This window comes from Topomyia yanbarensis, chromosome 3 (genome assembly GCF_030247195.1).
Source record: "Topomyia yanbarensis strain Yona2022 chromosome 3, ASM3024719v1, whole genome shotgun sequence".
Taxonomy (NCBI): Eukaryota; Metazoa; Arthropoda; class Insecta; order Diptera; family Culicidae; genus Topomyia; species Topomyia yanbarensis.
Window position 1 is genome coordinate 408,726,694 of NC_080672.1, and position 26,128 is coordinate 408,752,821.

A 26,128-nucleotide genomic window follows, 5' to 3' on the forward strand; every position below is an offset into this window, starting at 1 on the left:
TGATGTATGAAGAATAAGATTGGATAGTTTTACCTGTAATTGTCCGCTTACAACAATTTTTCAAAAATCATTGGGTACGACTTCGTTAAGAAAAAATATAAGTATAAGTCCACGTGGACTATTTCTATACCTCCACCATGGACACACGTGGACTTTTTCGTACCCCCTACCCTCCCCCAAATTGTCCACGTGGTATATGGATGGCCCCTAACCTGTTTTTTCACCCACATTAAGTTCTTGAGTTCTTTTTCATTCAAATGTTTGTTTAAACTAGTTCTGAAAATACACTCATTGTTAAGTAGATGTTAATTGGTATTGAACAATGTATTTCAATATACTGTAAAATTTGCGTGAATAAAATTAATATCATTCGAGTCCAACTTGAAAAAAAATCTGAAAACTTGTTTAAATGCTAAATTTGTTTTGTTTCAGCGGTTTATCAATTAACAAAGAGTTTCATCCAACTAATTTCATTTTTTTTAAATTAAGGAAGCTCTTAAATATTAATTTGGCACATCCGACTCTAAAGAAAAATAAAAACTAACTTGGAATTTACTATTCTTGCTGCAATCTAAGATTTATTTGTTATATAAAAAATAGACACTTTAGCTTAATCAAAATAAGGTAAAGTAAAATTTAGAATTTTTGTATGCTTTGTACTGAAAAATCGAACAATATACTCAAAAAGTATAATGAATCAGTATTTTATAAGGTCAGACTTGTAGCAAAATAAGTCATCTACAAAAAAAGGTTTCGAGTGATCAAAGTCACCCCGGTTTACGGAACAAGCAATCAAAATCAGCAGGACTGTTCAGTGGCTGTTTCAGGTGCTTTGAAACCCATTTAAAAAACTCTAACAATGGTCCGTGCACCATAAGCATGGGGATATTGTGGGCTTTTCGTTTGATCGGGACTACTATTAATTTGGATGATTAAGCTACTTATTGTGATTAAGTTTTGTTTTTTTTGTGTTTCGAATTCATCTCGTCAGTAACTAGCACCATCTGGGTATCTAGTTAGACGATGTATCTAAACTAGTATCCAAATTAGCACTAGTTACTTATTGTGTTTAGTTGCACGGTTCAGTGTAAGTTAGGTAGTAAGAAACTTTTAGTTGTTCAAAATTACCTTCTTAAGTGAACTTTATAGGTATTTCAGGGAGGGGATATTTTAGATTAAAACATCATTTTTTAATTTTTTTACGATGCGGGGAGTGCTAGTTTTTGCTGTCAATTTTCATATAATAACGCAATATTTGAACAATATTTTTCAAAGTTTTCCTTGCAACATATGGAAAACTTAGTAAATTACAATGAATCAGTGTAGGCACCACGAAAAAGTGTAGTATACATCGTAACGCAAAAGCCATATGACCAATTGTTTTGAAATTTTTTACAATTTTTCATTAGATTCCCTAGGTAACTACGAGTTTTTAGAAAATTTTATATCTATCTATCTATATTCTATATATATATATATATATATATATATATATATATATATATATATATATATATATATATATATATATATATATATATATATATATATATATATATATATATATATATATATATATATATATATATATATATATATATATATATATATATATATATATATATATATATATATATATATATATATATATATATATATATATATATATATATATATATATATATATATATATATATATATATATATATATATATATATATATATATATATATATATATATATATATATATATCTTATATCTATCTATCTATCTATCTATCTATCTATATATAAAAGTCAAAGTTTGTATGTATATGATTTATAGACTCCCAAACGGCTTAACCGATTTCCGCAAAAATTTGCACACAGTAGGTATTTGGTATGGGGCGTGTTTGTGTGCTATTAGTTGGAGATTATCTGCCCGCCAGATGGCGCTTTGGAACAAATTGTGTTTTACTCCTATTTCGCAGAGTGTCGCAGCAACGCGCGATGAGTATTAACTAGTTTTTTTTTTTCTAAAAATGATATTATATAGTAGTAAAGATTAAGCATATGTTATTACTCACGGTAGTCGCGTTAATAGCTCCGCCTACAAGCAGCCGCTGGTGCTCATAGAAGATTTTGCTAGAGTTTTTCAAAGTGTTGTAGTCTGTACAACTGTGCGAGTGCAGGATGGTTGATCCTATTAAAGGTATCATTCCGAAAAAAAGGTTTTCAACAAACTCAGAAATTGGTAATTCTTTAGTGCTACAATATAAAACAATAGATCGTTGTCGATATTCGAAGAAAAATTGACATACATTTTGGCTACCACATAATTGGAGTTGAACTGTTTTAGAAAGTGAAGAGCTGTATCCAAATTTCATTAGTAAATATCTTCGTCACAATAAAGGTGCAATCTTGATTTCTTCTCGCTTCATTCCGAGCCAGTCAAGCTCTGCGATGAGCTGGTAAGTTCTCACGGGATGTAAAACAAAATTAAGGAGGGTGGATGTTCCGGTTGTCGCAAATGGTGGCAATAGTTACACGCTTATTTTCTAAATAAATCGTTATGCGATATTATTTGCTGAGAGGATCACACTCAAATTATAATGTTGTAATAAACATCATTACTCTTAAATTATATTCTCTCTTGCACCAATAGAGAATCAAATAAATCTGATGTTTTTTCTTTTTGTGTTTCTTTAATATAAGTTTTAACGTGAACAGAAATTTTTTTAAGTGCTTTTCCTACTAAAAATACCAATTCGACTGACATATCTCAATTACCAAAAAAAAAACTTTTATCAAAAGTGTTCCTTCGTAACTCGTCTATTGGTACATCGACCCTAGCGACAAAACCTCTCCCTCACTCGGGGACCAGGTCTGCTAAGTTGGCGGCATAACTATCAATCCATCCGTTTTGTAGCCACCAGAAAGCGAGAACAAACATCGCGGTATCCCGTCTCACTTGCACGTCCGGTTTCCTTTGCACCCCTGCCCCTGCTAGCGCGCCCGCTAGCTAGCCAGCCAGCTAGCTAGGCTTCTGATTTCAAACCGAGAGCCATCCATCGCATTATTGGTCGTGAGGGGTCCCCAACTGGGGAAACAAAAATGCATTATCATATTTTGACAATAAAGGCGACTACTGAAAAAGGGAGTCGGAGTTGATTCTTCTGTACAACAGTAGGCGAAAAAATCGCCCACCATCAACACCACCCACAACGGGTTTCTGGGTGACGGTACGGTACGATACGGGTGCTTCCGTGGGTGGTGGAAAATATCCCCGTACATGTGTGAGTGGCTAATGGGATTTTCCTTCTTTTTGCCGCCGTCAGCTAAAGAGAAGGCTTGAAAGTGTTGGTGAGTGCTTTCACCCCAATTTTTATGCCGTCGCCGATAGAACGTGAAGGGTCGATTAGGGGGATGATAAAGCGGCTTGTGTATGTAATGCCATTACACATATCGGTCTGACGGAGGAGAAACAGGAGGATGAGTGGGGGACAGAGATACACCGTGGAAAATTTGCTTCCTTTTCTAGGAGGGTGCCTGTTGGGATCGGATGGACGGTCGGTGCTGTATGGGTAGGATGCAATTTTGTGTTGGTGTTGGTTGTCCAGTATCATATCCGACTCAAGCTGTTGGTGGTACAGATAAGAGCTGAGACTTAGATTACTTTCTAAATTTGGACTCATATGATAGCTGTTCAGGGGGATCGCAAGGGGGACTCCTGATGGGTAATTGTTGGTGTTGGTGCGCAGGTTGTGGTCGGTGGTATTGGTGTACTATGGGAATGTAATGTATGTGTACAGCTCTCGCAGGCCTTAGAAGTGCGTCTGTGTTTTCGCCACAGACAAGTAAATAGACGATAGATGGGAACATAATCGGGAAAAGAATCGGAAAAACGTGAGCCCTTCGTCAGCATCCCTAGACTACCGTCATTCTAGGCCTAACCGTTGTCCCGAGAGGACATTCTAATTTATCCCTGGATCCCGATTCAGGGTTTCGCCCGAAGGTTCTCTCCTTCGAGCCAAGTTCAACTAAGTTCAGTGAATCAGTTGTGTGGCTGCCAAGTCCCAGACAGTGTGTGTTTTGTGTTTAAAAGGTCAAACGTTGTAATTCTCACCAAAAGTGCCCAGTCGTTTTCGCTTTTTAGTTTGCAAGTTACAAAGGCAAATGACAGTTGAAGTATTATGATGCCTAGAGTAAAGTCCTCAAGTGTACTTAATGTTAAATACCTCTTCATAGGTTACTGTTATACAAGTGAGTGATTTTCCGGTGATTCTCCTTTATTTTATTTTTTTGTTCATTCTCCTCGCCAGGCCTATCTATGTTGGGAGAAGTGGCCATCCTTTTCATTCATCGCCCACAAAAGGGACAAGTTAAAAACGGTTCAAATTAAGATTCATCCATGTGGAAATTGATTGTTCTCGGGATTTTATTTCAAGCACCCGTCCTTCAGTTTTTCGCTTGATGTCAATTGTTCGTGTACTCCGGCTCGGATGGGAAAAATGCTTTTATGGGCTTGCTGGGAAAGTTTTATTTTTTTGCCCGTTTTTCGGCTAACCACCGCAATGTGGGACTTCCCGGGAAAAAGTTGCTACCCAAGATAAATGATATCATCGGAAGCGATGGAACAGCGAATGGGGGGTCTGAGTACGAAAACTTTGTACCACATTCCCAAAACCCCTCCAGTGTTAGGAACGTGTAACAGAAACTTTGTTCAACGTAATCAGTGGCGATTTTTTCCGCCCTCTGATAGTAAATCACACAACCTGACCCGACCAGAGCGGCAACGTGATGTGAGTGTATGAACAGGATGAGAAAAAAAAACACTTCAAAACTAATTTACAAAATTTAATAAAACTTTGCTCACGTTCCACTGTTGTTCTACTTCTCGGGTTTCAAACGGTGGGTTCGGTGTGCGGCGTGCGATGAGGAGAAGTAAACAGTCAGTGAGTTGGCGAGCTTCTGCGAGACTTACATGTAAACTGTGTGTAGAGATAGATACATGAACGGTACCTGTGCCTGTGTGTTGGTATGGGAAAAATCCCGTGCAGGCAATGGAAAGGAAAGGCTGCTAATGTTTTGCAATTCTTTGACACCTTTTCACAGGGCACGGTAAAAAAAATTATTTAGTGTGAATGACAGTTGGCTGTCTGATATTTTATGGAAAAGTTTTACTATGTTACAAATTTTGTATCTTATTTAATTCCGACGCGATTTTTTATTCACAGATTAATTAACATCTTCCTGTTGTATAAAATTTCATCAAATATTTGTGAAAAGACACTTTTACAGTAACATTGCCTGTTTGGTTTGTTGTGAAGATGTAATTTCAAAGATATTCGTTCGCCCAAAAATATTTATGCTATGAACCTATAATTCGTGTCGTTAACTGAATATTCTGACAGAATTTCAAAATTGAGATTGACGAGAAAATAATAACCTTATTATCTACAATTTGACCAATTTTGATGGTCCGCGTAGAAACCCCCAACAGCGTCTTTCGTTTAGTGTGTAGTAATTCGTCATTCCCTAGTGTTTCATCTGATAATGCTGGACTTCGCTTTACAATTTAACGAAAGGCTTAAGTAAGTTGTTCCAGATTTTTTTTTCTACTACCTTCTAAAGTGTTTTGTTTTATCACAATTAAAAATCTGTAAACTTTGGTTCTGAAATTCTATTGTGCGGAAGATGGATAGCTTGAGATTTGAAACCTCTTTCCAAGCGTTTTAAGCTATTTTAGTACCTTAATCACATACATTGATACCATTAAACATAAATTCATATTCTCTTTTAAACATCAAAAAATGAATCTCGTTTATTTTTTGATATTTGACCAAGTTCGATTCTTGTTCGGTGGTACATATATCCTTTCTCAGTAAGTCCAATAAAGAGATGTATTTTCACCGTATCTTTTTCCTCACTGTATAGCTCATTCTTTCTCTATCTATTTTCCAATGGACATCTTCCTAAAAACCTTGAAAAAATGTTTGGTTTTTTTTTGTGTTTCGGATTCTCCTCGTCAGTAACTAACATCAACTTAACGCTAGTTAGATAAGTCCAAACCAGCACCAAATTGGCGCCAGTCGCCAGATAGCAAAATCCAAAAAGTCACACATCTTACGTGAACGCCCAAAATAACTGACTGGTGCCAAGTGATGTCTCGGTAGTAAGCGCAGAAGTTCCGGTTTGCCGATGAGGAACATTGAACCGAAGCCGTCTTTTGGGTATGGAACCCAAACGTCTGGTATCATGCAAATTGGTGCAAATTTGGAAACTAAGCATTAACTTCGTGTTAGTTACTGATGAGGATGATTCGAAACACTAAAGAACCGAATTTTTGTGTTAAACATTGTGTTCTCCTGCTCAAAATTTTATCCCATAAAAAAAATTAAAGCAAAAAGATAATAGTTGTTTCGCTGCCTTTATTTCGAGGCTTTCTCAGTTGAACCTTAATGAAGTAGTAGCGGTGTTAGTTTTGCACATGGTCTAACAGCACGTAGGTTTAGTTTAGCAATATCACGAACTCATTTGTTTTATCTGAAAAATGGTTACCTTTAGCTATACGGTATATTCGGAAGAACTTTAGAATGCGTCAGAAAATTTTAGTTTTTAACTTTCGCCGCCAGAATTGGCTTTTAAAAAGAGTAAATAGAAAATTGGTTTGGAGTTGTGTATCCAATTAGTGACCTGCTGAGTTTTCGAATAGTGGAGGCTTGTCGTTCAAGAATCTCAATTTTGTTTCTCCAACCACAAGTTCATTAGATCCTGCTTCTACTACAGTGCCTCTTCTAAAAATCATTGAAGTTGTTTCAAATTCTAGTGAAGATTATTTTAAATCCGATTCAAAATATGGTTAATATAGCCAAGGCTATGAATCAAACGAAAACAATGGAAATAGTAAATGAGAACGCTTAATGGCTAAAAAAACATTCTGCGATCTAACTACTTAAATCACATTTTTCGCAATATGATCACTTACTACCGGTTGACTAACGACATTTTCTAGAAACCCTATAGGGAATTTGCCTAAATTGGTGAAATGCGACGTGGTCAATATTGGTACCAGCTGTGCTCAAAAGATGTTTCATTTATAAAAAAATATTGTTGCTACAGTAAAATGTTTCACTCAACTTTTCATCTTCGCAGTCAGATCTTCTTAGATTTTCTCGGATCTTTTCTGATTCGAGAAGATCTGAGAAAATCTGAGAAGATCCGAAAAGATCTGGGAAATTCTGGAAAGATTTAAGAAAATATGAGAAGATCTGCGAAAATCTGAGAAGATTTGAGAAGATCTGAGAAGATCTGAGAAGTTCTGAGAAGACCAAAGAAAATTTTTAAAAGATCTGAGCAGAAGGGTTGCAGATCTGGAAAGATTTGAGAAGATCTGAAAACATCAGAGAAGTCTTGGAAGATCTCAGAAGATCCAAGAAGATCTGAAAAGATCTGAGCAGAAGCACTGAGAAGTTCTGATAGGACATTAAAAGATCTGAAAAATCTAAGAAGATCTGATAAGAGTTGGGAAGATTTGAGAAGATTAGAGAAAGTTTGAAATTTTTAAGATCTGAGAAGTCTTAGAAGATCTGAGATGTTCTGAGAAGATCTACGAAGATTTTAAATCATCTGAGCAAGAAGGTTGAAAAGCTCTGATAGGACACTAAAAGTTCTGAAATGATCTAAGAAGATTCGAGAAGCTCCGAAAAAACTTGAGAATATCTTAGAAGAATCTGAGAAGAGAAAATCTGAAAAGATTTGGAAAGATCTGTTTGTGGTTTGAGGAGATCTAACAAAATATGAGCAGTCTTAGAAGATCCGAGAAGATGTGAGAAGATCTGACCAGAAGCCCTGAGAAGTTCTGATAGGACATTGAAAGATCTAAAAAGATCTAAGAAGAACTGATAACAGTTGGTAAGATTTGAGAAGATATCAGAAGATCTGTGAACATTTGAGAAGATCTGAGAAGATTGGAGAAGTCTTAGAAGGTTTGGGAAGATCTGAGAAGATCCAAGTGGATTTTAAAAAATCTGAGCAGAAGGGCTGATAAGTTCTGATAAGATATAAAAAATCTGAAATGATCTAAGAAGATCTGAGAAGTTCTGAAACACCCTAAGAAGATCTAGGAAGGTTTGAGATGATCTGAGAAGACCCGAGAAAATTTGAGAAGATCTCACGAAATATAAGAAGTCTTAGAAAATTTCAGAAGATCTGAGAAGATTTGAGCAGAAAGCCTGAGAAATTCTGAAAGGACATTAAACGATCTGAAAAGATCTAAGAAGATTTGAGAAGAGCTGGGATGATTTCAGAAGCAATGAGAAAATATAGGAAGATTTGAGGAGATTCGAGAAGATCGGAGAAGCTATGAGAAGATTTGAGAAAAACTGAGAAGATCTAAGAAGCTTTTTAAAGATCTGAGCAAAAGAGTTGAAAAATTCTGATAGGACATTAAAAGATCTGAGATGCTCTGAAAAGCCCTGCGAATCTTAGAAAATAGAAGATCTAAGAAGGTTTGGGAAGATCTGACAAAATGTGAGAAGTCTTAGCAAATCTAAGAAAATTTGAGAAGATGTAAGCAGAAGGACTGAGAAGTTCTGATAAGGCATTAAAATATCTGAAAAGATCTAAGAAGATCTGATAAGAGTTGGGAAGATTTGAGAAGATATGAGAAGATCTGTAAAGATTTGGGAATATCTTAGCAGAAGGGATGAAAAGTTCTGATGAGACATAGAACGATCTGAAATGATCTAAGTATATTTGAGAAGCTCTGAAAAGACGTGAGAAGATCTAGGAAGATCTGAGGAGGTCTAAGACGATTCAAGAAATCTTAAAAGATCTGGGAAGGTCTGAGAAATTTCACGAAAATCTCGGAAGATTTTAGAAGATCCTAGCAGATTTGAGAAATTTTAGGGAGGGCTAAGAAGATCTGATGAAACATAAAAACATCTGAAAAGATACTAAACAGCCAAGAAGATCTTAGAAGGTTGAAGAAATCTTAGAAAATATGGTTAATGCTGCGCGATCGTACAACGGACATTATTTCGGGGTAAACTGGATAAGAGAAATAATATTTGTTCAGATCTACCATCAGGTGGGTTCAGGTCTTGGTAGCGAAAAGTCTCCCATGATAGTTTTCGTTGCTCCTAAGGTTGACTTGTGCTTTACAAATTATTGAACATATTTTCATATGAGAGTTTCACTATCTTTGGAAAGTATTTTAGAATTCATCAGTAGATCATGAAGCAAGAATATTTTTCGCCCAGTCGTTTACCATCAGTATCATTATTTAATATTATATCATTCTAAACTAATGTTTACTTTTCGCGAATGAAGGGGGACACGTAACAAAATTTAGAATCACAAAATAGCACGTGTGCGTTAGACTTTTGTTTACATTTTAAGAGAAACAAACTTCCAGTATTGTCAACTGATCATAAAATAAATCAAGCGATTAATAAAGAAAACAAAGAAGCATCCATTGTTTTCTCCAAAACGTTCTTCTCGAATAGTACTAAATGGCGTTTGTCATAAAATAAAACAGTGACAGTATTGATTTTAGAAGATTTGAATGTCTGAGAACAAAAACAAAAATTTCTCAGTATTTGTCGATCATTTGATTTGAAAATTCTATTATAAAATCATCTTATCCATTAATCCAATAAACGGAGCAAGATTTGTAAATATCAATTCACAAAGATCTACGAGGATCTGAACATATTTAAATAGAGCTGTAAAGGTCTTGAAGGATCCAAAAAGTTCTGAAAATACCTAAAAATATCTAAGAGAAACCTGAGAAAATTCAAGAACATGTTGAAAGATCGGAATAGAGCTGAGCAGTTCTGATAAGATCCGGATAAAATCATAAAAGTTCTAGGAAGGCCAGAGACGTTCTAAAGTGATCTTGAAAGATCCGAGACATTGTTGTGACGTCCTTAGCATGTTTGAAATCAAAAACTGTTTCTCAGAATTCGATCATAATTTTATTTCAAGATTTTCGTGAGTAAACTTTCCTATTCACAGGCACAGTGCTCAAGAAGAGTGGGGGTTTTCAAACTCCTGCCAAGAGGGTTACAAACTAGAGTGAGCAAAGGCGCTTTAACCCATTCATGCCCAACATGGTTTGTGGACAACAATGTTTTTAAGTAGCTGAAATTTTTGGTTTAGGCAAGAATTGCTCCCAAAAACAAGTAAGGCTAATAAATGTGACTGTTATCTTTCATTTGAGCACTAAAAGTTACAAGTATTAGCTCTGAAGCTGATGTTATTACAATTAGCCTGATTGGATTTTGACGGAGCAGTGCCCGACGGCGAAAAATAAAATTTTGATATATCTTCGTTATTTTGCAACATTTTTGAAAACTGATAAAACCTATCAATTTAGACAATCTACGACTACATTTTCCATGTAATTGCTCTATTGTAAAAAATCTAGGAAAATTGTATTAATCATTGGAACTTGCGCAGCTTCTAGCACTGCGATGGAAGCACCTATATTTATGAAAAAGAGTCCCGCATCCCAAAGGACTAAAGGAGTGACATTAGCCTTCTTAGCCAAGTCACTCCCCTTTAAACTGAAACAGTCGGTGCGGTTGTCCCCGTTTCTTCCTGTTTTAAGATTCAAAACAATTCGTTAATTAAATTATTCATTAAATAATAATTTGGTTGCCGTCCAATTTTGAAACATCTTCAAACCCAACATTGCACAGTAAGCCTGGCCGTTTTACTATTTACGACATATGACAATATGCTTCAAATATTAATGTTGACAAGAAAACACTACAGAATAACTGCAGTGTTGTCCAGGATGCTTTTCAATACTGTCTGTGTAAGGATTAGAATAGAATTGAGTAGAATAGAATCCACCCATGAGGGTTTAAACTTATTTTTGATTTTCTAATAAAGAATAAAACTATACTGCGAACCATTTCGATAACATAAAATGTCATTTGAATTTGGTCACTCTAGATTCAAGTCGTGAAGAAACCCGGTGAGGGTGGCTGTAAAGGGTCGCAAATAAAGTTGGTCGGCATATCCGGATCGGTTCACGTCCCGACAAGTTTCGGTAGTAGAAACAGTTGTGGGTAGATTAGTTACATAGCAAATATTGGTCAACAAGCTAGCAATGGCTTTTTGGAAGTTTTTGAAGTTAAATTTTGAATATGCTGTGAAAATTTCAGTTCGATAAAAAATCATTTGTTTGAGTTACATTTCTAGCCAGATAAAAAAATGATTTCTAGAAAAACGCGGTTAGTTTTCGGTACACTCAGGGTATGCATTAAAGACAATAGCGTAGAATTGAAAATTTGAACATTTATATATAATTGTCGCCTTCCATATTTTGACATATTAGTTTGAGACCCTAAAACATATTTTAAGCCAATAAAATTCCCCTTAAAGAGCATTCGCCAAGCCATCCGACCTGTATTTTCGGCCTCTCACTGCACATATTTCACGATCGAACCAATTTTCTCACAGTGTATCTAACTCGCGAAGCGAACGAACCCAAACCTATCTGCGTGTTCCGTTCTGCACCGCACGCCTTCATGACACGGTTATATCGTTCACCGAGCTCATCCAAGAGAATGCCAGCCACCAGGAGCCGACTAACTGTGCACAAGAGGGTATCAATGCCCTCATCCTTCATTCATACACACAGTTTAGTTTCTATAGGCCTACTGGGTCGAAGGTAGGGCAATTCACAGCGAAATTTAAAATAAATACTTCCTTCACTCAAGACATAGTAGGTAGGTACCCACATAGCGAAGCAAAAGCGCAGCCTATCCGAACTAGGAGAGATCGAATTCACTTGCAAACTCGTAAAATTAAACAACTTTCCACACATACCTACCAAGTTCCTTTTGTGGTGGCTTAGACTTTTCCGGCTTTTTTTGCTCCTCGTTCGAATAGAACTAACGCAGAAAAGCGAATAAAAACAGTTTGCGCTCAACTTTGACAGCTTTCCTTTGTCTTTTCTTTTTTATTTGGGTTGATTTCATTCTATCATTCTATCGTATTCCGTCGTTTGTCACATTCACAGGTTAGAATGTTTGTCTACCGGATCAACGTTACAAATACTGCAGAGTGCCTTATGTTACATTTCTGCGTAAATCGTTAAACTTTTCACATACGCTTTTTTGTCATGCGACCGACCGGCGAAGTTAGAGAGAGAGAGGGTGCAAATATAGGTTAAGCATATGGGGTGGTTGGACAAAGGGAGTCGGAAGCCGGAAGATGCACTGGAAACCAAAAAGCAGTAGCGCAAGCAAGCACGCATACCAGCACGTGGCGCAAAGCTTTTTGCCTGGAAAGAAGTTGTACCGAAACAACGAGGACCGTGGATGGTTGGCGGCTGAGCGAACGGGTGAAAGGCACGAAAACACCGCAGTGATGATGGCGGAGTTTTGCGGAGTTGCTACTGTTGCCGGTAAGTGTGGTGGTCGAACGGAAGGGCTTTCAAACTGAATTCATTCTGTCACAGTATTTTATATTGATTGGTTATTGATAGGATGCCGATAAACGCAAACTTACCGTGATACGGGGATAATTTGGTACAAATTAGTAAAGATGAGTATCACTATTAAACTATATTTATAAATTCGCGTACGCTTTACATTTAGTATGCGTATCCCAAAGACGATGCTAATATAAAGAGAAAAACCGTAAATTTGGCTGCACGGTTTACCAAGTTATTTTGCCTGCTAGTTTTGGCAACCAGGAATATTGTGTAACCCTCGAGTGATTTGCAGTTTTAATGAATGCTTGACGAATTCTTTTTTCGAAATATTTTGCAAAATAGTCAATCGTGTAATTCGGTCGGAAAGGCATTGATTTACATTACTGAGCCTGTCTGCATATTTTTCCTTGTACTAGAGAGGATGTATTCGAGAATGCAGTTGATCTCAGTTTGCACCCCTGGCGGCGTTTAAGAGCAACGCAGAAAAGCGAAGATTTTTGGCCTATTTTGGGCAAATCCATAAATATGCAGAACACGATAGTTTTGTAAAATTTTATTCGCTGAAGATTTATCTCTAATATCTTAGTCAGGTGTTTGAAGGTGACGGACGGAGCCTTTTTTCGGTAGACTTTTGAAAATCAGTAGACGCTAGGTATTTTAACCTTCCGGAAGCCGCGCAAGTGCACTGAGTGCACGTTGCTCTGAAAATTTAACGAAATCGTCTTATGGCACCAGCGGCTGCTCGTTCAGTGGGCCATAAGCGCGACTTCCGGAGGGTTAAGGCGATAGACGGAAGATTGTTCCGGAAGAATGTATATGTAAAACATTTTACTGAGCTGACGATTTATTAGGGGAATCAACCCGCCTCCATCATACAACAATACAAAGACTTTATTTGAATATTTGTTTCGCTATATTTATTTCCGATGGTTGGAAACTTGTACAAATACCGAAGAGCCCGAACGTAAATTCCAGCAACAAATTTTGAACTGTATATTCATGAAATCAGTTGACGCTAGGTGTGTGTGTGGCATGTATGGGAAAAAATAATAATTGTATTTTATAACCAGGCACACTTCAAAACCATTAGCTCTTCGAATAAAGCATTTTTACACATTTTCAGCTCAACCAGGTATAATTAAGGGGTCTAGCTGGGAGTGGAGATAGCGTAGTTGATAAATCGATTGCCTTGTACACAGATCACTTGGGTTCAAATCCCAACCCCGCACATAGGGTTAGAGATTTTTCTAAAGAGATTTCTCCAACCCGACAAAGAGGCGAATGACCCTAAGGTTAAAACCTCTATAATCAAAAATAAAAAAGGGGTCGAGCTAACGTTCAATTTGCAAATCCCAAAAAAAGGATCCTTTGAATATTCAAAAATCGAAGTTGTATTTTGTAATGTTAAATGTTTTAAAATGTCATGAAACGTGAAGATAAGGTGAAACCTCGATTTTTTTTGGTTGGAGGTAGCCTTTATTGGCATTTTTGGATTGACACCAAACCTGAACGTTCCATCCATTTCTAAGACAACCAAAAAATTAAAAGCTGCGTTCCCAAACTCAAGTCGCATCTCAATTAAAAAATACCCATGTCCTAGAAAGGCATTTTTTCGAGACTCCGTATGATCTGGGCCGTCCACGATCTATAGTGTTTTTCACGGGTAAAAATGTTTGCACTTTGACCATTAAGCTTAAGCACCCCTTAATTGTGCTTGAATGAGCTGAAATTTTGCATAGAGCTTTTTCGAAGTGCTAATGCTTTTTACGACTGAGCCCAAAATTTGCATAGGGACTTTTTTCGATGTTCTATATCTGTATATCAAGACCAGCATATTGATAAGACAATTTGAGGAGCTGTCACCTGGTTGGTAGATTGTTGAATACGGTGCATATCATTAGATTTAAATCACCAGCTCAAGTGTCATCACGACATTCCGGTTATGTCCCACCGATATTTTTTTCCATGCGAGCAAAAGAAAGAAAGTTTTTCGGAGAAAATCGGTAGCACCCAGTCATACATCAATTGAAGATAGCTGCCAACATTTTTGCTTTACTCTCCTCGGACTTGTCTTTCAATTTTATATATCTCCCGTGACAGATATCTTAAACGTTCACCCAGATAAGTGCAGAATTATGATATTCTCTCTAAAACAGGCAAATTACGTTACTGGCAACAAGCCTTTTATGATGGAGTACCGCGTCTACATGCCGGCTCACAAAGTTGAAATCGACGGTGATTCGAGTTAATCTTGCGTGCACGGGGTTGGACACCTTTCTCCGGGGTGAGCAAAGATTTTGAATGAAAATCGAATTGGACGGGACAAAATAGTTATCTTGTATTTGTATATTCATTGGGGCTTTAACCTGGTTGGTCATTCGCCCTTATTAGTGTATCTTTTCAAACTCGCGTCGGGGAACTATCCGAGGAATCTGAAGCATTCCCTTAAAGAACTTCCAAAAAAGAACTATGTCACTCACAACAACAAATCATTATGCTGTCTTGGCTCAGGAGTGATCCCCATGTGGGGACATATTTTACTACTCCCAAAAAGTATAGGTGGATGTGATTCGTTGTAGAGACTTAAAGTTTTCTCTTCAGTGGCCGCCAAATATACCAGCCTGTGGAAGCTTCGACACAAAGCCGAAGTAAACAGCTCTTGGTCCAAAAATTTGAGATGCAAGGAAATTCCAATTCTGAAAAAGGTTGATAGCTTTCCATTATCAACCCGCTTGGAGCAAACAAATAAATCTATGGTAGTTTTTCTGCTAATACTTCAACAAAACACAAGTGACAAGTTGATTATGCTACCGAAAATCGATAGAGGTTTTTTCTTACTGTCCGTATTGATGTGCAATCTGCAGTCACACACACTGTTGGTACGGTGGGCGATAAATGAATGGCAGTACAGGAAAGACAGTCATGACTTATGTTTATAACTTCTCCACTGTCTTCTAAATTAGTTTTATCCAATCAGAGAGCACTGCGAAATGATTTTATTAAAAACCTATTGTTTAATTTTTTTTATATTGTAACGACATATAATTAGCAATGGACTGGAAGGTGAAGTATTTTTTCAAACATTAAGAGTACTCAAGGAAGAGCAAGGATTTGAAGGAAGAAAGTTTAGAAAAGCGTGGAGTAGGGTCAATGAACAAGCTTAGAGTTTCCCGGCTACTTAACTCTTTGTCTTCTGCAACGCAGGAGTCACGATCTTTTGGCATTAAATGCGAATCACCTGAGTCTGCGGCATGTCCGGACAAGCGTAAAGTCAATTTAATGACTTATGCTGTCGGAACCGACCTATTGTTTAATTTTTTATAATAATTGCACATTCTACGGAATTAGTTTCACACTAGGAGTGCATATTTGCAATCGTGTAGTGTAAAAATCTAGTTGTTTCATTCAGTACACCAGAAGTTGTTAGCGTTCAAAATTTGACACGCTTGTCGCTGGTGATATTTTGAAACGTACCCCTATATTGAAAGCTTCAATGTACTTTACGTTAATATTGGATAGGCAATGTCTGCGACATAATGGAGTTTTGTGACTAAACTTCGGGACGTTAATTCAAATCGAATGATATTCAACGGAATCACGTTGGAATAGGCAATTTTCAAATAATTCTTTATATTTATTAAGGTGAAAAAAAATTATATGAAAATCTTTACCTTCCTCTACTCTTTAAAATCAGTAACATTCTTTGAAAATATTGTTGAAATGTTATTGACGACAAGCTGAAAATTCAAGTATGGCAACACTGGTCACTGGATGGGTGGTGGAGGTAAGATGCATATTCGTCTTGGTTGTGCTAGGGTTAGCAGCAGAAATGCATGGAAAGGCACACGTTACGAAAACGAGCGAGAAGGCGATTTTCTCATTATTCGTTTGACAGTCGTTGTATTAACAGCCATCATCAGCAGCAGAAGCGAAGAATTATTCGCGCTATGGCTTGTACCAAACAACCCGTTCGCTAGACCAACGGATGGAAAGCTCTCCGCAAGCAGTTAGCAACGAAGACTGACCTCAAAAGTGCCCCAAACACTGGTAGCGTTACGAAACCCAATCGCTACCGACCAGACACAAAAAATGTGAAAAAAATCGGCGGTATCAGAGGTCAATGGAGCTACAAATCCGCAAGCTGCCCTTCTAGCGTCTGATCCATGAGATTGCGCAGGACTTTAAAACCGATCTACGCTTCCAGAGCTCAGTGGCCCTCCAAGAAGCCAACGAAGCCTCCCTATTTGGTTTGCTCGACGATACCAATCTGGGTGCTGTGGCCTATTTTTATTATTTCGGCCACAAAGGTTGCGATTTAAGTTGCGTAGGCCTTCTTTTGGTCTTTTTGCTATCAGGGGCAGTGTTTCCTGCCAACTCCAATATTTCAGCGGCTTGATATTCCATTACTACCAGGTAAACGAGTGCTCCGGAATCAACACGCTCGGAGTAATGACCCTTTATCAGCAAACGATGGATTAGGCTATCAGGCAACAAGAGATAAACACGAACCGAACGGGATTTTGGCTTTCCCTCCATCATTACTTTCTTTACCTCGTTCAGATATGACGAGCGTATGTGGTGTAGTCAGTACGAGTGTAACACACGAATGATGCCGCACTCGTATACGACCTTCGGTTTTGTATTCGGTTCAGTTTATGTTCGAAGCCGAAAACAAAAACTAAATCAGCACTCGCGTCCCTCTTACACTACCCTCTACGCGGTTGTCTGTGCCTTGCTAGGTTCAGTTAAAATCCAACACAAACGAGGTCGGCCATCGAACGAAACCATCTCACTTCCATCGTCAAAGAGATGGAGCTTCGAACGAAAATTAGTCTGGCATAAAGAAAGTTTTATTCAATCAGAAAGCGTTGCGGAATGGTTTAAATGAAAAACATTTTTTCTTTATTTATAACAATTGTACATTCTGCGGAATTAGTTATGTATTAGAGTTGCATATTTGCAGTTAGATAGTGCAACAGTAAAGTTTTTATTATGCATTTTTATACGTGTATCGCAGTTAATTAAATGACAAACAGGCAGACCTAGCTACGCTCGCTCACTTAGTCAAACTGTACGGACCAATCATGACGCAGACAATAACTGCTCTCACGAAATCCATTATTTTAAGTAATAGGATTTTCTACCGAATTAGTTACAAAATTTGTGTATATATTTCCAATCAAATAGTACAAAAATCTAATTTATCATTCATATATTATTTTGAAACGGGGCCCTTATATTGAAACGTTAGAAGTATTCTACTTTTTTATTTCGATTATAGAGGTTTTAACTTTAAGGTCATACGCCTCTTCGGTTTAGAAAAATTTCTTATGAAAAATTTCTAACCCTATGTGCGGGGTCGGGACTCGAACCCAGGTGCGCTGCGTACAAGGCAATGAATTTACCAACTACGCTACCCGAGCAAAGTCCAACATCAAAATTACAGCAAATAGACAACATATTTTGATATCAAGCATCAAATTGAAATCTTATTTTGATATCAGTTTAAACTTTTTCAGATATGACATCATAGTTTGATCTCATTTTGATGTGCTTACATTTTTAGAAAAAAAAAGTTTGTTTCTATTTCTATGACAAACATCAAATTGATTATTTATTTTGTTATCAATGAAATATTTCACCATCTCAATGAGTTTTCAATTTGCTTTCACTGATAGCATAAATAGTTTTCTGTTTGATGTCATAGTGCATTTTTTCTGCTTTCGATTTTGATCTTTTAACGTTAAAACGACCAAAATGATAACAACCTGAGCAATCATTCCCTACTACATCACAACATCAAGTTTAGTTCTCAATTTGTTATCAGACTCTGCTCGGGTACGCCCACCCCAAGTATTCTACTTAAACGAGTCGAATTTATTTATCATTTGACGATTTGATGAATAAGCAATATGTTGCTTGTCTACAATTTTACGTCCACACAGTTCTGATTCAAAATCTAGTCCGTAAATATGCCGCATAATAATAAGCGACTAAATTAATATTTAAAATAAATATTTTAAAGAAATACGCCCTATCTCGAAATGTAAAGGACCTTTAAAGTTTGCGTCTTCAGAAGCGTAATTGATAAATCGATTGCCTTGTACGCAGTGCACCTGGGTTCGATTTCCAATCCCGCACATAAGGTTAAAGATATTTCTAAAGAGATTTTTCTAACCTGAATAAAGAAGCGACTGACTCTAAGGTTAAACCTACATAATCAAAAAAAAAAAATCTGATGCTAAAAATTTCTACCTTCGTCAGTCGTTGGTCTTGTTCCTTGTTGTTGATGAGCCGATGTTTGTGGTACAAATAGTAGTCACCTCTCTGACGTCGGTAATAGGCACTAAGCGCGAGTGGACGCTGGAAAACTAACCCCAGATAAAATAGCGGGCTTAATTTGCTTTGTACAAAACGTATTTAAACAGATCGCTTACAAAACAGGGAAAAAAACATACAAGCACATTGTGTTGCGGAACTTGACCTTATGTTACAACTGACCTCACAGCCGATTCTTAGTATACTGAGCGAGGTTCTACGACCCTTCCGACCACTAAAAATCCTTCCGAACGAGAGACTTATGAGTCCAGCGTGCCTGGCCCTCTGACCCATCAAGCGAGGGCCCAAGCGCTGATTCATGTAAAATGAATAAAATAAACACACTTCCGTTGAAGTAGGACATTTCAAGCAAAACTCAACACTACTCTGAAGCCACAAGTCACAGTAGAATGTCTAACCGGCTTCTTATCCAATCCAGCTACCTCGTTTTGAACGCTGCCCACTTTCACTCCTATTTCCGACGCCTTAATTTCTGTTTCTGTTCTCTACGCCCGTTCAAAAATGACTTTCTACCGCTCAAACGAACGTTGAAATAAAATCGATTGCTCGGCTGAAAATTATATATATGGTCTTCATTCGGGCCCGCTGAAATGCGGCTGACACAACGATATTCGACTGTGACTGTAATATCAACAAAGCTACCTAATAAGCCCTGCTTGGTAACCAGCTCAAAACATACAAATGACAATAACTAGCGACGACCACTTCCTACAAAAGAAGTTGAGATCGACGGCGTGGTCACTGAGAAGAGTATGGTTTACGCAAATCAGCTGAAGCACGGGGTTGGTTGTTTTAATGACCCCAAACTTCAGCCAGTGAAAACTGTAAACGATTGTATTCAATATCAGTCACAGCAAATGTAATATAGGCCTATATCAGCTCAAACTCACATCGGGTGACGTTTCCTGGGTCTGCTTTATCCGACTATGGCTTCGTTGATAAGGTTCATCTATCTCTTCGCCGTTTTGTGCCACGAACGGGTGTTAACTTAATGACAATAGAGCACTTGACAATCTGTAACTGTATTAGTGTGTTCGACGATTTGTTTTCCTCCATCTGTCATAGGTGGAGTAAAACAAATTAAAAATAACTTTTCAGTCAGATTATTTTCATAATGGAACTTGACCAACCGACATTGTACGTCTTCGAAATGGCTTTCACAGCGACAAATAGCATTTCAGCACCATTAGAAATACTTTATGCGAGCTATTTCAAATGATTAAATTAGCTGACAGTTTTACATATGACAGCTGGAGGAAAACAAACCACTCAAGTGGTGTGTGTGTAAAATGGTTTGCCTAGAACTCTATAAGCCAATAAGTGTTGGTGTCTTGTATGCGGTGGAATTTGGAGTGGGAATCTTAGATAATCAAGTAGAATAATGTTCATGGCATTAAAGGATTGAACGTTCTAAATTGTATATTACAACAATCATTCTCCATTTTTAAGACTACCGCACTCACAACAGTGTTGAATACGAATGTGAATAGAACAGTTCCTTTTTGATTCTTAATAAACATTTCACTTCACTAACAAGGCCGAATCTGGCATCATTTGAAAACTGTCAAGAAAAGTGAGGTTAACTGTTTCAGTAAAAAACCTAATATCGTACAATAATATTCATTTCACTATTTATTTAGGTAAATGTTTTCAAATGTTGGTAAAGTATACATACGCTTACTTTATGCCAGGACCTACTTTGATAGATTTGAATCGTTGTTGCACGTTCGCTTCGTGCAATTAGGTCCATGTAAATAGTACAAGCGATTGTCAAAAATGAACACCCAAATCTGCATTGAATGAATGGGCAGTTGGTTCGTTTGACGTTTTCGGTAGAGCCACTGAATATTGAAAATGAATGCGGCTGAATATGATCAATTTTCAATCAATGAATTTGAATATTTGTAAATCTGCACGCGTGACAGTTTTCAAACTATAAGTTTGTTCAAAATGTCTTAATGGGTAAATCCCCACTCGAATATTTTCAAGTGAGCAGTATTACCCATACTACCCACGTCATCCGCCGGCCATTACCAGGGCTGATGATTCTGATTCTTTTAGCACAAAATAAGCTCACACAGTCCGGGAGAAAACTAACGAATGAGGTACTCGCTAGAACATTCTCGACTCTAATCGTTCCTTGGTATTTGATTTAAGATTTTTGATAGAAACCAACAGAATAAGGTCTCCACCAAAAATATTAAACCAAGGCATTGGCACTTACGTCAAAACCCAAAAAAAAAATGTTTTCTCAAAAAGTTTCATGCTCTAGCACTTCCGATCAATCGGAAATCGAAACCTGCAAAGAACTGTGTCCATTGGAGAATCTCACTCAAACTCCTCGTTCTAGTGTCTCAATGGCTCGCCCTTCGTCTTCTTTCGCTTCACAGCCCATAAATCCAAAACAGATTGGCTTTAGTGTTTGCCTTTTGCACACTTCTCGAGCCACACACTTCAGTGCTACCTAATCCTTTGGCCCTGGGCGTCATTATTTATGTTTCCCAGAGTGAATGACTTTGTCGACTCCACCCTCTCTCGCTTCATACACTCGATAACACTTCAGAACTGTTCTCACAGATCCTCCTCTCTCGCACACACAGCGTAGGACCTAGAAGTAGGAAGGATTTTTCGAAAGCACCACACTTCTAATCAGCGCGGAAGAAATGTGGCTGAAAAGAATGTGCCTTCTCGAATTCCCCGATGACAGCGAATTTTGCGGCAATGAATTATCCTCAGTTCCCGCCGTCGCCTTATTATTGCTTATTTTGTTGAAATATGAAATCAAAGAAATTCCCATCTTGTTATTGTTTTGTGATTTCCTCCCACTACTTCAAGTAGTCTTGGTTACTTTAGCAGTCGCTGCCGATTAGCGCTGCTGACGATATCCACATTGCCTCAACGTGGATCCGTTTTGTGTTGTTCGATGAGCAAAGAACAGACCCTAACGCTAATTAGCTGATTGAGTGCGCTGAATCAATATCTCACCATAGTGATGACACGTGTCGTTCTCCGCCGTCCGTCTGACAACGGATGATTGACCCACAAGGGGATGCCGTAATTGACGAATCTCCAGCAGTGCGATACTAACCAGATAACTTACACGGCTCCGGCTGATGACCGAACCTGGCTAATTGGGAAGGTGAGAACATATATATGTATGCTGAACGGATAGATGCATCCCTCCCACCCACGCAGTATGTGTCCAACATGTACGCGCTGCGCTAAGGAACATTTGCAGGAAATTTGATTCCCGTATCAATCAAGATCGAAGGCTGAAAGCGAAACGTCACCGGCTAGCAACAGAAGTTGAGCGAAACAAAAGGATTAGTACTGTTGGTGGGGTGACAACAGCTTATCGGAGGGGGAGGCAACACAAAAGCGTAATGCGTCGGTAATCGATGACTTAATTAATTTTGTCTTCTCGATCCTTGCATTGAACTGGCTACATGAGTTGCGATTTAGGAAATAAGGCTCATTGGCAGGAAAGACGTCATTAACATTACTCTACTCAGCTCTTTGTGTGTTTGTCAGTTGGTTTTTAGATACGGTTATAACATAAACGTTTACTTTTAGTTTTTCGGAAATCAAATATGTGCTGTTTCTGATGCTAAAGTAATACAAGTGATATAAATGAAAATTGGAATCCAGTCTGGTATATTTAAATTGCTTCACAAACTTTTATATGATCGCTACTTAGTTTGTTGATACTAAATTACTCGGAGTAAATTTTAATGGATCATTTCCCTGATTTTAAATTAAACATGGCTTAAAATTGAGCATAGTCAATCGAAGATATCGAATTGACAAGACAGCTCGACAATGGCTTAATATGCTCAATTGAACATGTTAAGATTGGATTTCCAAATTCAAAGAAATCGTAAAACGAGCAACGAACCAAACCGCTCATCTTCACAATCACAGAATTGGTCCAGATTGCCACACTTCTTTTCTTTTCTTGCTTCAAACGCGAAGATGGACGAACGAGCGGCGACAGGCTGGGAACGAATTGATTTTAAAAGGATTATTTTTCCATTAAGTTCAGCTCAAAATTGAATTTATTTTAATCAGTGTGACATCGATGGCTCCACGGGAGCGAAACACTATACATAGTGGCGCCCTGCTGCAGGTACGGCGAGAAGGGAGGAGAAGGATGAGACGCGTTGCAAGTCAAGGTGCCAGCATAAGATTAGACATTAGCTAAACAAAAAGTTTCATTTCGGGCTCCTTGCTGAGCGGAAAGCAAAAGATTGCTCCGGTTGAGAGGTTAATTAAAGAAGTTTGTTTTTCGGGCGAATATTCCAGCCTGATGACAAATTTGCCAACTAAGCTGAGAAGCATTAGGCAATGGAATTATCGGCTTTGGGCGAGTCGTAGCAACTCTGGAGGAAAGACGAATTTCTACTCGTTTGATGAACATGAAGTTTCATTGTAGCAAATTTTGTTGCAGCAACAATTTCTTAACCAGTTTATAACAAGCTGTTGTGTATTACACCTCCGGTGATCATTTATCATTTTTATGTGCAACATTTTATCGCACCAGAAATCAAATTTTGTCAAATGTTAAGATTATGTAATCAGGAAAAATGAAAATGAAGACCTAGTCCGAACATATATAGGTAATGTACCAATTGGAGCTTCTAACCCGCGAATTCTTTTTTCAGAAATCCTAGGATTTTCGTATTTTTCGTAACTCCAGAATTCTGATAATATATGATTTCTTATTTCCGGGAATCGGGAAAAAGATTTTTTTTTCATTTTTTCCTGGATATGTTTATGTGGAATATCTTAACCAGTAATATTTTGTCAATCGTAGCACAGAGCATTTGAGTCTGCTGGCCAAAAGCGAAAATTCAAAACACGTGCAATAGCTTCTAATCAAACATTACTGGCTTGCTGGATAGCTATTACACAATTTGACAGCCTTATTTGATTACCTCGTTTCATTTACAACATGCATGAGTCATTCGACTTAGAATAGAAAAAGAGTGATAAATTCTTGTTAAAAATGTGAAGATAATTTCTTTCATGTATCTTAGTATCAGTATTATCTATCGTTTAGTCGTATGGTATCTACTCATTCCATTGGTATGTATATTCGAAAATCGCCACATATTTCAATGAATATGACAGTCACAATTGTATTGTACAGTATTTTTCAAATATGTTGGTATAAAATGGTGTTTATTTATGCTCTCACGATTTCTCAAACTTTAACATCATTTGATGAGTCAGTTTCCCAGTAAGCGAATCGAAAATGAAATTACTGTCACTTTTTGCTATATAGTGGTTAATAATTTGAATTTCACTATGCTATATTTCACCCTAAGGAGGAAAATTTGGTAAAAACCAAAATTTCTCACTAGGGTGAAAATTCGATGGTAAAAACCAGTCTTTGTACAGGAGGGCACAAATCCTTATTTCATACTATGTTGCGTTTCGGCTTCGCCTCATCAGAAACCGACACTAACACATTGTCGGAATAGATTAGCGCCGGCTTGACGCAAATCCCTTAAAACTAAAACACACTATGTGTTTCAATCAAACGACTGATCAAACGTGATGTCCCGTTCGAGCAGAAGTTCTGTTTATGCCGATGAGACACAAGTGAAGCCGAAACTTGTCTTGGCTTAGCAGGCCTATGCGAAAGCACTATGCTATATTTCACCCTAAGGAGGAAAATTTGGTAAAAACCAAAATTTCTCACTAGGGTGAAAATTTGATGGTAAAAACCAGTCTTTGTACAGGAGGGCACAAATCCTTATTTCATACTATGTTGCGTTTCGGCTTCGCCTCATCAGAAACCGACACTAACACATTGTCGGAATAGATTAGCGCCGGCTTGACGCAAATCCCTTAAAACTAAAACACACTATGTGTTTCAATCAAACGACTGATCAAACGTGATGTCCCGTTCGAGCAGAAGTTCTGTTTATGCCGATGAGACACAAGTGAAGCCGAAACTTGTCTTGGCTTAGCAGGCCTATGCGAAAGCACTATGTATGAAATAAGGATTTGTGCCCTCCTGTACAAAGACTGGTTTTTACCATCAAATTTTCACCCTAGTGAGAAATTTTGGTTTTTACCAAATTTTCCTCCTTAGGGTGAAATATAGCATAGTGCTTTCGCATAGGCCTGCTAAGCCAAGACAAGTTTCGGCTTCACTTGTGTCTCATCGGCATAAACAGAACTTCTGCTCGAACGGGACATCACGTTTGATCAGTCGTTTGATTGAAACACATAGTGTGTTTTAGTTTTAAGGGATTTGCGTCAAGCCGGCGCTAATCTATTCCGACAATGTGTTAGTGTCGGTTTCTGATGAGGCGAAGCCGAAACGCAACATAGTATGAATTTGAATTTGCAATTGACAGCTTTTTAAATTTAGTTAATCGTTTAGTCTACCTTGATTAGGGTTGCCACCTCCGGTAAGGCTTTCACCCGGAGCTTCTTACTGAGTCGGGATAGGCTTTTATAAAAACACGAGTATACATTGAAACCAGATTTTCCTGCTGAGTTTAAATGAGACAAGTGGAAACTCTGTCATTTGGCAAAGCATAATGTACAACACTGTTCTGAGCTTTTCACATCAAGCTATAAAATTTTCGCCTTTGTAAACAATTTTGTCGATTTAGATAAGTGCGCAATTCCACTTCCCTGGCTAACGACAAAAGTGCACTAAGCTTGATAAAATATCTCTGCAAAATTTGAGTGTTTAATTTCAAATATTGTAAGAGAAACAGCGTTTTGAACTTTAAGATGCATACAACTTTAACTGCACTTTAGGATGCATACAAACATAATTACTGTATTTTATTACACTGGTTTCCATTCATTGCTGTATCTTTATTCGCAGAACAAATATATTAATACTTTGGCCATCTTTTTAATCCAAATACTCTTCTATGCCTAGGTTCGATTCTGTAAAGGTTAAGGTAACCACGTATTGCTTGAACTGAATAACTATTTCTATTTACTCTGTTAAATATTTGTCTTTCTCAAATATTCTCGAAACAATAAAGTTTTATGCCAATAGCCTCACCATGAGAGTGACATTTTTTCTCATTAGGTTGTTCGTTCGTACGGCAGGCGAAGCAATTTTTTGGAAATCTGGTTTTTTACTGTGCACATCAAAGTAAACGATAAACTTAATTATTATGATATAATTCAACAAACAATGCACTACTTACAATCGTTCAGCTCTTTAGTTTCCTCTTTCCTATCCGCCAAAATCGCACCGATAATCGTTCTATAATTTAGTAAGCAAATCGAGCAAACTATATGATTTTCCTAATGTTTACCACCTAGTCTTTTTTTGCTATCACAATGGGCCTCGTTCCAGAAGGATGCGTAGCGATTTTT

General features: G+C 37.5%; 1 protein-coding gene across 6 annotated transcripts in view; it reads left to right on the forward strand.

Moving 5' to 3' along the window:
- Positions 1 to 26,128, forward strand: part of LOC131693853 (talin-2) — a 202,212-nt gene that overhangs the window by 77,591 nt on the left and 98,493 nt on the right. Inside the window, exons 1-2 of one of the 6 annotated variants that reach the window (XM_058982067.1) lie at positions 3,924 to 4,242; positions 12,017 to 12,403. The exons of 4 other annotated variants lie outside the window; for them this stretch is intronic. The gene's annotated coding sequence lies outside the window, so the exon portion shown is untranslated. Of the gene's footprint in view, positions 1 to 3,923; positions 4,243 to 12,016; positions 12,404 to 26,128 lie in introns of those variants that run through there. One more of the 6 variants, XM_058982068.1, reaches the window with a different exon arrangement.